Raw genomic sequence first — 16,929 nt, 5'->3', positions numbered from 1 at the left:
CTTTCTCCCTCTCTCTTTCTTTCTTTCTTTCTTTCTCTTTCTTTTTTTCTTTTCCTTCTTTCTTTCTTTCTTTCTTTCTTTCTCTCTCTCTCTCTCTCTTTTTTTCTTTTCTTTCTTTCTTCTTTTACTTTAAGAAAGCACTGAAGTATACCACATTGAGAAATGTATACGGATGGCAGATGTACAACTTCATGACTTTTTGTAAACTGAACATACCTACGTAACTGGCATCTAGATCAAGAACCAGTACACCACCAGTGCCCTACTTCTGGTGACCACCCCACTCCACCCTCAGTGTGTTTGAAACACCTCATATTTTATGTCCAGGGTAAGTACTTCATTTACTGAATTCTATGTTTACCTGAATCATTGCTTTATAAGAGCTAGCTACCATTAGCTTCCATCAAGATGTCGCGCTTGTCACTGAAAATGTGTAGAAGTCTGCCTTTCCAAGTAAAGATTACAACGTTAAATTTGGGCACTGAATGTCCATCAATATTTATGTGTTTGTGATTTCCAGGTACACAATACATACATGACATGCATACCAACAAATTTGGAACTACTTTTTCTTAATGAACATAAAGCTGAATTATGCTATATTGCTCTGAGCTTAGAATATCTTTAACTACAATTGATTGCCACAGAATATTTCATGTGCCCCATTTCCAATTTTTTTTTAAATTGCTCATTTTAGTTACCATAAGTATTCCCTTTGAATGCTCAAGATTTAAAAGCCAAGAATTTTTCATGTTCTGTTGGAGACAGAATTGTATGCGTTTGTCCTGAATATCCACAGGTGTCTTTTTATATGGCTCAATTCTGTGTCTGATATTCAGAAAAATATCATTTTGATTCCTGTGGGGGTTTTTTTATGTGAGAGCTTGATCCAGAGAAAGAAACAGGTTTAGCAGGATATCTGTGCTTTATATATACATATGGTTTTGAAAAACAATTTGTGTGTTATCAAAAATCATGTATTTTTGTTGGGTTGTATAAGTATACTCAGTAGAAGTAACAATCAAGGGTTATGCTTATATACCCATTAGTTTTTTTAAAACACTAAAACATATCTTTCTCATTATAAAATATGTCTAAGAATATTATTCAGCCATAAAAAGCAATGGAGTACTGAAAGGCACTATAATATGAATAAAATTGAAAACACTACGCTAAGTGAAAGAAGACAGACACAATAGGCCACATATTGCATAATTCCATTTATATGAAGTGTCCAGAATAGGAAAATCTGTAAAGACAGAAAGTAGATTCATGTTTGCCAGAGCTGGGGAGAAGGAGAATAGAGAATGACTGCTAGTGTGGGTACAAGATTTCTTTGGGGGGGATGATGAAAATATTCTGGAATTAGCAGGAATGGTTACACAACCTTGTGAATATCATAAACACCACTGAATTGTATACTTTAATAGAATGAGTTGTATAGCATGTGGATTTTATCTCACATTGTTTAAAAAAGTAAGACGTGCATTGTAGAAAATTTGGAATCTAAAGAAAAGTAGAAAATGGCAGAAGAAAAATTACTGCTGCTTTCTAGTGTATTTCCTTCCAGTTTGTTTTGTTTTTCATGTATTGTTGTTGCAGATGGAAGACATGGATGTTGCTTCCTGTTGCATGACAGAGATAGAGGTATTCGATTTTAAATAGTCACATATTAAAACCAACCCAATCCCCTTGAAAGAGGGTAGGTCCCAAGAAAGATTTGTTTATTTGTCAGAGGGGAGTAATGGATGGGAATGCAAAAATGACAAGAAGAGAATGATGGCTAGCCCTGTAAGAAGGGATGATGAAGAAGAACCTGAAGGGAAAAGATCGTAGGTCCTGAGAGGCAGAATGGCAGATTTGAGCAGTTGCCATGAAAGGGGGGACTCCAGAGGGAAACATTTCCAAGCTTAGGAGGTTCACTGTAAGTTGCGTTAATAGGTTAGGTAAGCCACACTTCTTAGTTTATAAGCAGCTACATGGTTCACAGCTTTCTAAGAAAAGTCAGTTTCTGCTTCTTTCTGCTATGTCACTGTGCTAAGACAGTGCTTCATGTGAGTGCATGAGGCCCAATTTTATTTGGATTACACATACTTATTTACTGTTGTTTCAGTCAAATGCATTTCACATTACTATTCCATAGTTTCCCCTCCATATCAGCATTTCTCTGGATTATTGCAAACTCATCATAAACATGACTTCCATGACAATCTTAATAGGTAAGACTTACTGATGTTCTCTTGATGCCAAGCACAGAGATTAAGTATTTTACAAACATTATCTAGTATAATTTTCACAGCAACCCATGGAAGGAGACAATTATCCCCAGTTTACAGATAAGAACATAGAGTCTCTGACAGGTGAAATTGCCTAAAATCACTTAGCCAGTATTTTAATAATTCCCTCACTTGTCATAGGTTGTTTTCATTTTTTTCTTAAAGATGTGGTAAATATATTTGCTTTTAAAACATTTCCCATTTATAAAATTATTACCTTAGATGAATATATCAGAAAGTATTTTTTAAATTTCCAAGGGTTGAGATTTTTTTTGTTGTTCATGTTACAGAGCTTTTCCTTTCAATTGTTTCCTTTACTTCTTTGTGACCCGAGAATTTAATTGAAAACAATTTACACTTTGGGGGATTTGGAGCCTTATGGTCAGCTTTTTAAATGTGCCAAGAACACCTGAAAGAAAGCTATCTTTTTATAGGTTTAAAAAATGTGGTATATTTGTTAATTTCACCTTAGTGTTTGTTATTCAGATCCTCCATGTGCTGTTTATTTTCACTTTCTTAATCTGACATTGATGTATTCTGATTTTTGTCCCATATATTTGTTATTGTTGTGAATTTCTCCTTATACTTAAAAAGGTTTATTCATTTTATTATATGCCTTTTGATCTATGAAGCTTCATGTTACTGCTATTATGAATTGGCCTTTTTAACCTTCCAGATCATCTTTGGCAGATAATTTTCCTATACAATTTTGTAACCAAATTCAAAATAACTATGCAGGATAATCTTAAATTTTTTATTGGTTTTGGTTTCCATAGTTCTTTAAAGCTTCGATGCTTTTTGTTTGTTTTTAGTATTCAATTTTCAATTATCTCTCGGTGTTGTGGCTAGTATCTTTGAGCAGTTTCCTTCAGGGAACTTGGGTTTTTGACCTAGTCTTTGATATTTAAAGCAGCTTTATGTTGCTTTCATATAATATTATTATGTCCCTTCTCTTTCAAGAATCTTTTTTAATTTTTAATTTTTAATTATTATGGATGCATATTAGTAGTACATATTTTATGTGGTATATGTGATATTTTGCTACAAACATACAATGTGTAATAATCACATCAGAGTAATTGGATGATATGATTTGGCTCTGTGTCCCCACCCAAATCTCATATCTAATTGTCATCCCTACTTGTCGAAGGAGAGGCCTGGTGGGAGGTGATTGAATCATGGGGGCAAACTTCCCCCTTGCTGTTCTCATGATGATGTTCTCACAAGATCTGTTTGTTTTAAAAGTGTATAGTACTTACCCCTTCTCTCTCTCTCTCCTGCCGCCATGTGAAGACATGCTTGCTTCCCCTTCGCCCTCCACCATGATTGTAAGTTTTCTGAGGCTTCCCCAGCCATGCTTCCTGTACTAACTGTAGAACTGTGAGTCAGTTAAACCTCTTTCCTTTACAAATTATCCATTCTCAATTCTTTATAGCAATGTGAGAACAGGCTAATACATTGAGGTATCCATAACCTCAAGCATTTACAATTTTTTTTATGTTAGAAACATTCCAATTCCACTCGTAGTTATTTTGAAACATACAATAAATTATTGTTAATTTACTGTAGGTGCCCTATTATGCTACCAAACACTAGATCTTATTCCTTCTGTGTAACTGTATTTTTGTGCCCACTAGCCATCCCCTTTCTGCCTCCCTCCCCACCAACCTCTCCAGCCTCTGGTAACCATCATTCTATTCTACTATGTATCTCCACGAGCTCAAATTATTTTTAGTTTCCATATACGAGTGAGAACATGAAATATTTATCTTTTTGTGGCTGGTTTATTTCATTTAACATAACATCCTCCAGTTCCATCCATGTTGTTTCAAACAACAGAATTTACTACAGCCTCTGTCTCCCAGGTTCAGGCGATTCTCCTTCCTCAGTCTCCCATATAGCTGGAATTACAGGCATGTGTCACCATGCCTGGCTAATTTTTGTAATTTTTTGGTAGAGACGGGGTATGGGGTTTCACCACGTTGGTCCGGCTGGTCTTGAACTCCTGACCTCAAGTGATCCGCCCACCTCAGCCCCACAAAGTGCTGGGATTACAGGCATGAGCCACCACACCCAGCCATGTCCTGACCATTTATTTGATGGGAGACTTTTTATTACTGCTTCTTCTAACTTATTACTTGTTATTGGCCTATTCAGGTTTTGTATTTCTTCATGACTCAATCTTGGTAGGTTGCATGTGTCTAGGAATTTGTCCATTTCTACTGGGTTTTACAGTTCATTGGCATATAGTTATACATAATGATCTCTAATGATTCTTTGAATTTCTGCAGTATCAGTTGTAATATCTCTTTTTTATAACTGATTTTATTTATTTGGATCTTCTTTTTATTTCTTAGTCTGGCTAAAGGTCGGTCCATTTTATTTATTTTTTCAAAAAATCAACTTTTCCTTTTGTTGATCTTTTCTATTTTTATCTCAATTTCATTTTATTTCTGCTCCAATCTTTATGAGTTCTTCTACTAATTTTGGGTTTAGTTTGCTCTTTCTTTTCTAGTTCTTTAAGATGTATTATAAGGTTGTTTATTTGAGGCTTTTCTACTTTTTTGATGTAGGCATTTATTGCAATAAACTTTCCTCTGAGTACTATTTGTGCAGTATCCCATAGGTTTTAGAATGTTGTATATGCAATTTCATTTATTTCAATAAGTTTTTAAATTTCCTTTTTAATTTATTCATTAACTCAATGGTCATTCGGGAGCATATTAGTTTTTCTTGCATTGCTATAAAGAAATGCCTAAGACTGGGTAATTTATAAAGAAAAGAGATTTAATTGGCTCATGGTTTTGCACTCTTTACATGAAGCATTTGGTGCTGCCATCTCCTCAGCTTCTGGAGAGGCCTCGGGAAGCTTATAATCATGGTGGAAGGTGAGAGGAGAGCAGGAATGCCACATGGCCAGAGCAGGAGAAACAGAGAGTATGGGGTGAGGGAGGAGCCACACACTTTTAAATGACCAGATCTTGTTTGAACTCAGAGCAATAGTTCACTTATCACCAAGAAGATGGTTCAAGCCATTCATGAGTGATCTACCCCCATAATCTAAACACTTCCCACCAAGCCCCAACTCCAACATTGGGAATGACAATTTAACATGAGATTAGGTCAGGAACAAATACCCAAACTGCATCAAAGAGCATATTGTTTAATTTCCATATGTTCATTTAGTTTCCAAAGTTTCTCTTGTTATTGATTTCTAGTTTTATTCCATTATGGTCAGAAAAGATATTGAATATGATTTTTTAAAAAATTTTTGGGACTTGTTTTGTGGCCTAACATATGGCCTACCCTTGGGAATGTTTCATGTGCAACTGTTGAAATGTTCTGTAAATGTCTGTTAGCTCCATTTGGTCTATAGTACAGATTAAGTCCGATGTTTCTTTCTTGATTTTCTGTCTAGATGATCTTTCCAATGCTGAAAATGGGATATTGAAGTCCCTGGCTGTTACTATATCAGGATCTCTCTCTCTCTTTAGCTGTAATAATATTTGCTTTATATATCTGGGTACTCCAGTGTTGTATACATATACATTAACAATTGCTATATCCTCTTTCATAGTTGACCCCTTTATCATTATATAATGACCTTCTTTGTCTCTTTTTACAGTCTTTATCTTGAAATCTATTTTATCTGAGATAGATATAACTAATTCTGCTCTTTTTTGTATGGGGGGGGTCTATTTGCATGGATACCTTTTTCCATTTTTAAGGCTTTGTATGTGTTTTTAAAATCATCTTCAAATAATGTCTTGGTGAAATTTGTAGTCATTCATATCATTATTTTTGGAGAGGGTTTGTGTCCATTTAGAAGATATTTTGGTAAGATTTAATGGGATTCTTATACAATTTGTTTGTCATTGATATGTAAACATTTTACTGAAAAAAATACGTAGCTTTGGAGTCTTCCTTTGTTTTTCTCCTCCTTCTTCTTCTCCTCCTTGATTTTCCCTGCTCCTTCCTCTTTTGTGTAATGGGAACATTTTGTTCTTTTAAATCACACTTTGCTCCTTAGCTCTTCAGGAACACATACTATATTAGTCTGTTTTCACACGGCTGATAAAGACATGTCCAAGACTGGGTAATTTATAGAGAAAAAGAGATTTAATGGACTCACGTTCCACATGACTGAGGAGGCCTCACAATCATGGTGGAAGGTGAAAGGCAGACAAGAAAAAAAATGAGATCCAAGTGAAAGCAGAAACCCCTCATAAAAACATGAGATCTTGTGAGACTTACTCAGTATCCCGAGAACCGTGTGGGGTAGACGGCCCACGATTCAATTATCTCCCACTGGGTCCCTCCCACAGTCTTTTCCATATTTCGTTCTCTCTACCTTGTCCATCCTCAGCAAGGGACAGTCAGCAGGGCTACTCTGTGCTGATAGCAGCAGGCTGGTTTCCTCTTGGAGCCGCTGGGAAACCTACCTTTTCCACCCTCCTTTTTTACCCCTTGTCCCAAGTCAGGCTGGCTCTCACTACTCCAGGTTATGGGCATCTGTGGTGAAGAACATCGGCTTACTTCCTGGGCTGGTTCTTTTCCTTGTGGACATGGCAGTCTGCTGGTCATCAGTGACTTTCTCACTTGGCTCCGCAGACGTGAATTTGGCAGAAAACCTTCCATTTTCTGGTATGTAGTTACTTTTTACCCCTAGCTTCTGGTAGTGTTATAGAGTCTGCTATCTGTACAGACTAAGGCTACTTCCAGTGAGATGATGGTAGGGGAGGGTTCAAGGCACCAGTGCTTTCATTGCCATCTTGTCTGGAAGTCCAGCTAATTACATTTTGTGATGTGGCTCTTTTGGGCATAGACTGAACTCCTTTATTCAAGACCCACTTTCATATTAGTTTAAGTCATTATCCATGTGTAGTGGATACATTTGCCTCCTTTTCCCTTTCTTTTCCAGCCAAGTAGTGACTCATCAAAAAGAGTTGAGAATTCCTTTAATTAGGATGTGTAAGTCTAAAAGTTGATGAGAACTTTATGAGACCCTTATATGTAAATATTACTAAGATTTATACATCGGCTGTAGAAACTAGAACAACAAAAAAAGAGCAGTCGTTTGTTTTTCTAAATGCAATCCAATCCTAAATCTTATGAGAATTTGATAAGCCCTTCCTGCCTGCACATATTGGGGCTCTCCTCCCCACCACCGCCTTCCCCTTTGGTGGAAGGGTGTGGTCTTTGGTCTCTGGTGGTTCCCATGGTTACTGATGCACCTCCTCCTACGGAGCAATGTTTGGTGCAATGCCATCTGTCAAACAATGCTCTTGTGATGGGCCACACAGATGTCCCTCAAGGTGTTCCTCTCACTAACTGTAGGCTTAGCCATACACTGCTGCTTTTGAGGTCACGGGGCTTAATGATCGGTCATGGGGCTTAATGATCAGTCACCAGAGATAGCCACATGCAAGTTCTCTGCTAGCCCCAGGTGGAAGGTTTTCTAAGAAAGGTGGAATGGCTGTATTTTTATATTCAATTCAGCAAACATTTTTTGAAAGCTGCCTATGGGCCAGGCACTGTGACAAGATTTGAGGATTTAAAGATGAATAACAATTTCTGTTGCCAAAAATTTATAATCTCAGTGGGGTAGAAGTGGAATGCATATAAACATAATAATCCACATTACAAATCAGAATTTGATAAACCCCCTTGGAGACAGTGAAAAGGAAGGATGTTTGAAGTGCCTCTTCTTCCAAAATGTAACTTGAATCTGTACTTGGCTACATCTGTGCTGATCCTGCCGTCAGAGATACCATCCTTTCTCTCCTGGAGAACTTAGGGTTTCCTCACTGTTCCTTCTGCCCCTGCACTCCTGCCCCCAAGACATGTTCTCTGTACATACAGCAGTCTCAGTGATATTGGTGATTCCTTTAAAAAGCAAATCAGGGCTGGCACAGTGGCTCACGCCTGTAATCCCAACACTTTTGGGGGTTGAGTCAGGAGGATCACCTGAGGTCAGGAGTTCAAGACCAGCCTGGCCAACATGGTGAAATTCCATATCCACAAAAATACAAAAATTATCCAGACATGATGGTGGGTGCCTGTAATCCCAGCTACTCAGGAGGCTGCGGCAGGAAAATCACTTGAACCTGGGAGGCAGAGGTTGCAGAGAGCTATCGCAAGATTACACTCCAGCCTGGGTGACAGAGCAAGACTCTTTCTCAAAAACAAACAAACAAATAAAGCAAATCAGGCCTGTAATCCCAGCACTTTGGGAGGCCAAGATGGGAGGATTGCTTGAGCTCAGGAGTTCAAGACCATCCTGGATAACATACTAAGACCCCCACCTCTACAAAAATTACAAAAAATTAGCCGGGCATGGTGGTACATATCTGTAGTCCCAGCTACTCAGGGGGCTGAAGTGAGAAGATGGCTTGAACCTGGGAGGCGGAGGTGGGGGTTACAGTGAGCTGAGATTGTGTCACTGCACTCCAGCCTGGGGGACAGAGCAAGCCTTGACTCAAAAACAAAAAACAAAAAAAACTTAAAAAAAAAAAAAAAAAAGCAAATCAGAACCTACCACGCTTCTGCTTAAACACCTCAGTGGCTTCATTTAGAATAAGATCCAAACTCCTGACTGTGGCCTGAGAGGCTGAGTATGATCCATCCCCACCTACCTTTCTAGCCTTCCCGCTTCCCCACTTCCTCTTCCTCAGGCTCTCCAGGCCTGTTTCTGCTCCCATCTCTTGACTGGCCCTTTCTCATTCTCCAGATGGCAGGAATGGGGCCTCTTCACACTGGTCACCCAGTGTGCCCTCTAGGCTTCCCATCCATTATTTTTTCTCAACACCCTTTGGTTTTTATCCAAGGAACCCCTCACATTTGCGAGGATGTATTTGTCTGCCTGTTTGGTTGTCTCCTTCCACCTGACTGTGAACCACGCCTGGCTTGCTTTTCACTGTACTCTTATAGGGGTGGTGCTCAGCATATAATTTTTAAACTAATTAGTCCCACAGGTGGAGAGCAATTTCAGCAGATGAGTTAAGGGCATGAGAAAAGGGCATTTGAGCAGAAATAATGACATAGGCAAAATGGCAAAGGAGAGGTTCCCTGGTGTATTTGTAGAAGAAAGTAGACCCATGTGTCTGAACCTAGCACACAGTTCACTTGTGGTGGTTTTGAAATCTGCCCTGGAATTTTCATGCATCTTTTAAATTTTTGGTTTATTTTTTCAAAAAATAAATTGTTTTTTTGTTGTTTTTTTTTTCCCAATGAGGGCAATGTTTATTAAGAACAGTACATAAGGTAGAAAAAAAGGTTAGTTTCTAATGTTGGCTCACCTCCCTCACTGACCTTGAGTTTTAATACATAGAGAGCATCATCTTGTGTGGGTCTCCACTGTTACAGGGCCCTGGTGAGAATCATGAGCAGATGTAGTAAAAAGTGCTTCTTTCCTATCAGCAGGTGGTTCCTGTAGTATTTGTACCCATAGACTTCTATGCAGCGTCCTTTCTGTTACTTACTCTTTTCTTTTTTAATCAAAACAGTCCATTGAAAAAATAATGTTGATTTCAACAATGAATTCTGTTGATTTCAATGGTGGAAGGCAGTGTTATCCTGGAGATATAATTCTGTGAAGTTTTGATTCAGGGAAGTCCAACCCAGCCCTTGCATCTCTTTCCTGGCTCTGGATCTATTCTTTATTCCAGCTGAGATGTTTATTTTATGTATGAAACAGCTCCCACCTACCTACAACTCCTGATTAAAAGCTCAGGATAATGAAATCTGCACGGTCGAAACTTGGCTGTTAGCTGTAGTTATTATGCAACTCAGCATTTACCTTTTGTTCCTGTCAATCATATAAAATTCTCAGTTTTTCTTTCAGAGCTAACTCTTCAAATACACTAAAATTTGATGCACTAGTATTTTTTAATGGCTGAACTAAATCATTTCTTAAAGTTCAGGTTATATGCTTTTGGAAGGAATAAGAAAATGTAGTGTATGTGCAATAGCATCATTCAGACTGTCTGTGAACAGCTAAATGGAACTAAAAAGACAAAAGTCCCTCCCTGGGCCTTCAATTTTTGTCTTTAAGCAGACTGCTGACGATGCCTTGATAAAAATAGCAAACATAACAAGAGACACAGCATTAAGTGATAAGATGCAGCATATCCCAATGGCGGGATGATTCGCAGCAATTAGGAGACTCCTAATGGTGTTTCTTAGACAAATGATAGCTCTCTTCCTGCCCACTCATCCTAATTTCTGAATTTCTAATGTTAGAGGAGTCTTGCACGCTTGCCTGAAATCAATTAGTGGCCCTACACTGAAGCGCGCCTGTCTGAACCAACAGGTACATCAACCGCAGTGCCCTGAGTTATTAAGTTATGGGGGCAGAACGCTAAAGGTCTTCTAGGTATCATGTGAGTGAGGGAGTGGGCATGCACAGAATTTTCTGGAAATCTGTTTCATAAGAGATGGACAGAACACCATGAAGGTCATCAATGCAAAGACTGAAGGTTGGGTGGGGGTACCACCAAACGAAGGGGAACGATTTGAAGAGGAGGCCAGGGCAACTAAGGTCACATGTGGCTCTGTCCCTATGTTTCTGATGGGTGGCCCTCAGAGACAGTCACCATTAAATTAGGGGACTTTTGGACCAGAGGGATAGTCAAGAAAGGCTTTGCAGAAAAGGGGTGTTGTATACGCATATATTCCCAGCACTTTAGCAAATAGTTATGCCCCACAAACACTTGATGATTCATTAAGTGTATGAAATGGGCACTTTGAAGGTATAACCACACACACACACATTCATAAGCTACCATTCCATGATTTGCTAATATAGGGGAAAAAACGTGTGTATGGATGTGTGTACATTTGTTTTTGTTTGTAATTGCTTCTCCTAGAACAGTTTATTGATACAGAGAAAAAACTAAATTAATTTAGGAGGAGAAGGGGTAGTTAGGAAAGCTTTCCAGAGGAGGTGATATCTGAGTTAGATTTTAAGGAATTACTAGAATTTGCAAGACAGATAAAGAATAGAGGAGGGTTGGCAAGAGGGAATGATGTGTGTATTGATGCTGAGATAATGCTACTATGAATGTCTGCTTCCTCTCCCAATTCATATGTTGAAGCCCTAAACCCCAATGTGATGGTAATAGGAGGTGGGGTGTTGGGGAGGTAATTAGGTTTGGATAAAGCCATGAGGGTGAAGCCCCATGATGAGATCAGTGCCTTTTTAAGAAGAGGAAGAAACACCAGAGCTTTCTGTCTCACCTGTCATGTGAGGAAACCATAAGAAGGCAGCTGCCTGTAAGCCAGGAAGAGAGCCCTCACCAGAACCCAGCCACACCAGCACCTTGGTCTCTGACTTGCAGCCTCCAGAACTGTGAGAAATAAATTTCTGTTGGCTAAGCCACCTAGTCTATGGTATTTTGTTATTGCAGCTGAAGCTGGCTATGGAGGGGTAGTTAGGAAGGTTTTTTATGATAGAGATGCCATAGTAGCATATTGGAATAAGGTTTTAAAGAATGCATAAAATTTGCCAGGCAGAAAAGGAATGGAGGAGAGTTGGCAAGAAGGAAAGGTGTATATAAAGGTAACAAACAACATTTAGAATTCGAGAAAGCCATTTTGTGTGGCTAAAGTGTGCTACGTCAGTTTCCTATTGCTGCTGTAACAAATGATCAAAAACTTAGTAGTATAAAACAAAATTGATTTTCTTATTGTTCTGAAAATCAAAGGTCTGACATGGGCCTCACTGAGCTGGGGGGTTTTAGGGGAGAACCTGCTGCCTTATCTTTTCTAGCTTCTATAGGTCCCATGCATTACCTGGCTTGCAGCCCCTTCATCCATCTTCGAAGCCAGCAGTATAGCATCTTCAGATTTCTCTCTGATTCTGACCTCCCGCCCACCTCTTCCACATTTAAAGGACCATTGTTATTGCATTGCACCCACATAGATAGTCCAGGATAATCTCCTTATATTAAGGTCAGCTGACTGGCAACCTTAATTCTATCTGCAACCCCAATTCCCCCATGCCATGCAATGGAACATATTCACAGGTTCCAGGGATTCCATGGACATATTCAGGGAGGCGATTATTCTGCATACCACATATGCAATGCAAGAAATTAAGGGTGACCGTAAAGAGAAAAGTTGGCATGACCCATCAACCCTAGATGGAAAAGATCATCCATCCAAAAGGGACCTATCATCTGACATTTAAAAATAAATAGAGGAGTGAAGGTACTGGAGATTTCCGTAAGGTATAATGGGTATGTGTCTGTTGACTATTGCTTCATAAACCCAAAACTTGGTGGCTTAAAACAGTAATGGTTTATTATTTCTCATGATTCTGAAGTTTGCCTGGAGATTCCACTGCTGGTTTCGCCTGGGCTCATTCATAAACTACATTCAGCTGTAGGGTTGGCTGAGCTGGAAGGTCCAAGATGGCTTCACATTATCCAGCATTTGGTGACAGCCATTGGCAGGGTTGCCTCAGTGGTTTTCAGTATGAATTCTCATCCCCTGCTGGGTTAGGCCGATTTCCTTACATGGCAGTCTTGTGGCTGCATTCCAACAGCACCAAGGTGGAACAGCAGGGCCTCTGGAGACCTAGACTGTAGAACTCACACAGCATCAACTCCACCACATTCTTTTGGTCCAAGCAGTCACAAGCTTAGCATAAATTCAAGAGGAAGGAAAATAGATTCCACCTCTTGATGCTAGTTGCTGCCGTGGCCTTATTTCATCCAACATAGGCTGCGAAGGTAGGGGTGTTTGTTCTGAGAGTGGAATTTTGAAATTTGAGATTTCAGAGGTAAGATGTTTCTGGATGACAACAACATCCAGCACGTGTCCAGAGGGATGGATGGCTCAAGTAGAACGTGATGAAGACCACTGGCACTGAAGGAGAGAAGAAATAGTGAGGCTAGGATGTAGGCTGCACCATCCTGTGGACCCAAGAATGCCGTGTGGGCGGGGAGTGTGGAGGAGTGGCTGGAAGTCCAGGAGATGATGGCAATGATAGCAGGGCAGATATGGGATGATCAGATCAGATGGGGTGATTCTGTAGACCATGAAAAGCATGACCACGCTTTTCTAGGTCAGCCTTATGAGTGCTGGGCACCAGAACCACTCCACCATGTCCTTCACTTCCCAATCTGCACAGTCTTGCTTACTTCTCAGTTTTTCAAATAAACTTGTCCCTTCTGACTCCTGGATAGTGTGCAAGAGGATTCATTAGGTACTGGTGAAAACATGAAATAATATTCAAGTCAGTTTTAAGTACGATGACAGAGCTGCCTTAGTAGCAGATTACCAGTGTCCCTTCTTTAAAGGTTTTCTTTTTCTTTTCTGCCTTCCTTGTCTCCTCAGGTGTGTATCTAAAGGTGAGGGGTCTCCACATCGATCAGCAGGATTTATAGTAGTGACATTTATTAACAGTGTTAAATGAATAATACTTATTACTCTCATTCTAGGTAAATAAAAATCAGAAACCAGACAGTCATTATCCAGATGGTCCTAAGAGTAGGCTCAACCATCAGAGTGCTAGATATGAATAAATTAGAGCCTATAACAAGTGGAGAAGGATAAAATGCATATTTTTATAATTACTATCATAATTTAATGTTTCTTTGTTTATGTGTAACAGATGAACAAATGATTTACAGCAATGCAAGTGTAGCATGAGTTTCCATCCTTGGCTGTGATTTCACATTCTTAGAATGCTTTTTAGAATACCACAAGAGAAATCTCACTACTCCAAATTAAAGATTTTTAGTATTTGGGAATTCAGTGAATGTTTCCTGGAAATTTTGTATCTGCAGCAAGCGATCTGGGCCATGAATATTTAACTCTGCACTTCCTTTTGTTTTCCCTTACATTTTATCCCTTTTGTACAAGGGTCAGCACCTTTGGCAGTCGCTTTGGTCTTGAGGAAACTGGTAGGGATTAGAGGACCCACGGATGTTATTCTCACCTTTGACACAGAAATTCTTCTTAGGACTACATGTGAGTGTCTAAAAATAAGTGAAGTAATGATAGTTTTGTTAATCATAGCCTTAGTACGAAACTAGAACGGCTTCTGTTACTCTCAAAGCCATCTTCAGTGAGAGTGACACAGCCATTTCATCAGTGCCGCTATGATTCAACTTATTTGCGGGACTCCTTCTTGCAGGCTGCTATCAGGGCTACTTTGCAAGCCAACCAGAAAACCAGTTCTATAATTTTAGTGTCCTATTCTCTATTTTTACTAAGTCTAAACATTCTCTCAAATTTTAAGGATTGGCTCTATATGGCATTTATCTATCAAAAAATAAAATAAAATTCACCCTTAAAAGAGAAAGGTTTTCTGCCACTGAGGACATTTAAAGTAGTGGACCTCCACTTCCAAAGTTGTGAGCCTCCAACTAGAACCTGTTTTTCTGATTCAGGCTACTACCCAATGCTCATGTCACCAGAAACTTGTCAGAGAGTGTTAAGTATTACCATTTTTATTCTGGAATTCAGAAATGCCTCAGACTAGCATTTTTAACCCGTCTTTCCAATTCTATTATCTTTTCATTAACTGTGACCTCCTCCCTGACCCCTCCACACCCAAAACTTTTTCTGTCTTCTTTGCTTAAGATGGGTTGCACCACATCTTGTATCTGTGTTCTTTAATTTTCCGTGAGTTACTGTTTGGTTAATTCTTCCAAACTATATCCTTTTTATAGATCTTTGTCATTATTAGGTTTATGAGTTTGCATCTAATTCTGGCCTTTCACCTGACTCAATTTCGTTGTCATCTGAAGGCATTCATCTTCAGCATCACGATTACAATTTTTGAAACCATCAGTGTGGCAGGTACTGCACTGAGGACTTAATTCATCCATTCATGTAATCCTCACAACCACCTTAAGAGATGAGGATTATTATGATTCCCACTTAACAGATGAGGAGGCCGAGGCTCAGAAAGTACAAACAACTTGCCCAAAGTCCAATGACTGGAAAATGGGGGAGCTGGGATTCAAACTCACATTCTTCTAAGGCAGGGCTTCACAACCTCAGCCCTCTATCACTTGGGGCTGGATAATTCTTAGTTGTGGGGCGTTGTCCTGTGCATTGCAAATGCTTAGCAGCAGCATCTTGATCCTCTACCCGCTAGAAGCAGTAGAGCTCCCTCCTCAGCTCCCCACCAAGTGACAACGAGCTGTGTCTCCAGACAGTGTCAGGTGCTCCCTGGGATTTGTTTCGGATCCACCCGTCTAACACCAAATTCATGCTTTTGCTACATTATACCGTTAGATGGGTAACTAAGAAAACCATCGAAGTTTAAAGCTAAATTTTCAAGAAATCAATTTTAGGAGTCACCACACCTGGCTGATCATCAGAAGTGAAGATTTTTAAAGACTCTCTCCCCACCCAGGGTGTTCGGGATAAGTATTTGCCAGGTGGACAGGTATCTGACTCTTTCAAGCCTCTCCACAGTGTAGGAATTACAGATCCAATCCTAACCTAAGTACACATCTGTTCCTTGAATCACTCTACTCCATTCCTGCCAAATCGCACCCCAGCCTCAGCTTTAACACCTCCTGTGATGGCGTTACAGTCGACAGTTCCATACCCTTCACTTTCTGAGACAGTCCACGTTCCAGTAGTCCTAACTGTGGAAAAGAATTCTTCTTAATATTCTTTCTATATATCCCTGTCAATGCCCTTAATCTCATATAATCCAAGTCATCGTTTTTCTCACGTCAGTTGAATTAAACAAACACTTGCGTCCCAATTATGTGTTAGGCGCTACTCTGAACGGTTTCTTTACTATAGCCATTAAAACCATTACTGACTCCTTAATAATGACTGTCTACCCCCTTTACCCACTCTTTCTCAGTTTAACAATGGACTTCCATTGCTTGTCGGCCTTTTGTCTAAGATCAAGTGTAATATCTGTTTTTATTCATTTAACGGCAGACTACCTCAAAAAGGCAATTACAATTAATTAAAATCTTAAAATCATACATGGCTGGTCTTGTGTCCAGCTGTTACTGGTAAGCACTCTGCACCCCTGTTTGTGGAGGGCCCTGTCCCTGGCAAGCCCAAGCCGGCAGGTGCTTTTTTTTTTCTTGGCCTCTCATCAGCAACCCTATTTAAACCTTCTTTGATGGTTTCAAGACGATTTCAAAGTAACTCTCCTGGTAAAATTGTTCTTTGCCATGTGTTTCAGATTTCTTGATGTAAACACAGAAGATAATTTTTTTGAATCTTGCTTTATTGTGGGCCCTCTTAAGAATATCTTTTTTATGACTGGGCGTGGTGGCTCATGCCTGTAATCCGAGCACTTTGGGAGGCTGAAGTGGGCAGATCACTCGAGATAAGGAGTTTGAGACCAGCCTGGCCAACATGGCAAAACCCCATCGCTACTAAAAATATAAAAATTAGTCGGGTATGGGGGTGGGCACCTTTAATCCCAGCTGCTTGGGAAGCTGAGGCAGGAGAATCGCTTGAACACAGGAGGTGGAGATTGCACCACTGCACTCCAGGCTGGGCGACAGAGTGAGACTCCATCTCAAATATACACACATACACACACACACACACACACACACACACACACACACACATATGTGTGTATGTATATATATAATGAATTTGATTAATATAAATAAATATAAGTTAATTTGATTAAATTCAGACTTACAGTTTACTC

The 16,929-nt window shown here is 39.6% G+C and overlaps 1 protein-coding gene and 1 pseudogene across 12 annotated transcripts in view; both read left to right on the top strand.

Moving 5' to 3' along the window:
- The window catches only part of RHOBTB1 (Rho related BTB domain containing 1), a 127,878-nt gene that overhangs the window by 67,411 nt on the left and 43,538 nt on the right, over window positions 1-16,929 (top strand). Inside the window, exon 1 of one of the 12 annotated variants that reach the window (XM_032252560.1) lies at window positions 4,804-6,920. The exons of the other annotated variants lie outside the window; for them this stretch is intronic. The gene's annotated coding sequence lies outside the window, so the exon portion shown is untranslated. Of the gene's footprint in view, window positions 1-4,803; window positions 6,921-16,929 lie in introns of those variants that run through there. 12 annotated transcript variants of the gene reach the window in all.
- On the top strand, window positions 16,131-16,307 carry LOC116533061 (annotated as a pseudogene).

The sequence above is a fragment of the Sapajus apella genome, unplaced genomic scaffold, assembly GCF_009761245.1.
Source record: "Sapajus apella isolate SASKATOON/1434 unplaced genomic scaffold, GSC_monkey_1.0 scaffold78, whole genome shotgun sequence".
In the NCBI taxonomy this organism is placed as follows: domain Eukaryota; kingdom Metazoa; phylum Chordata; class Mammalia; order Primates; family Cebidae; genus Sapajus; species Sapajus apella.
Note: the sequence above shows the minus strand (reverse complement) of the source record. Positions and strands in the feature narration are given on the sequence as shown.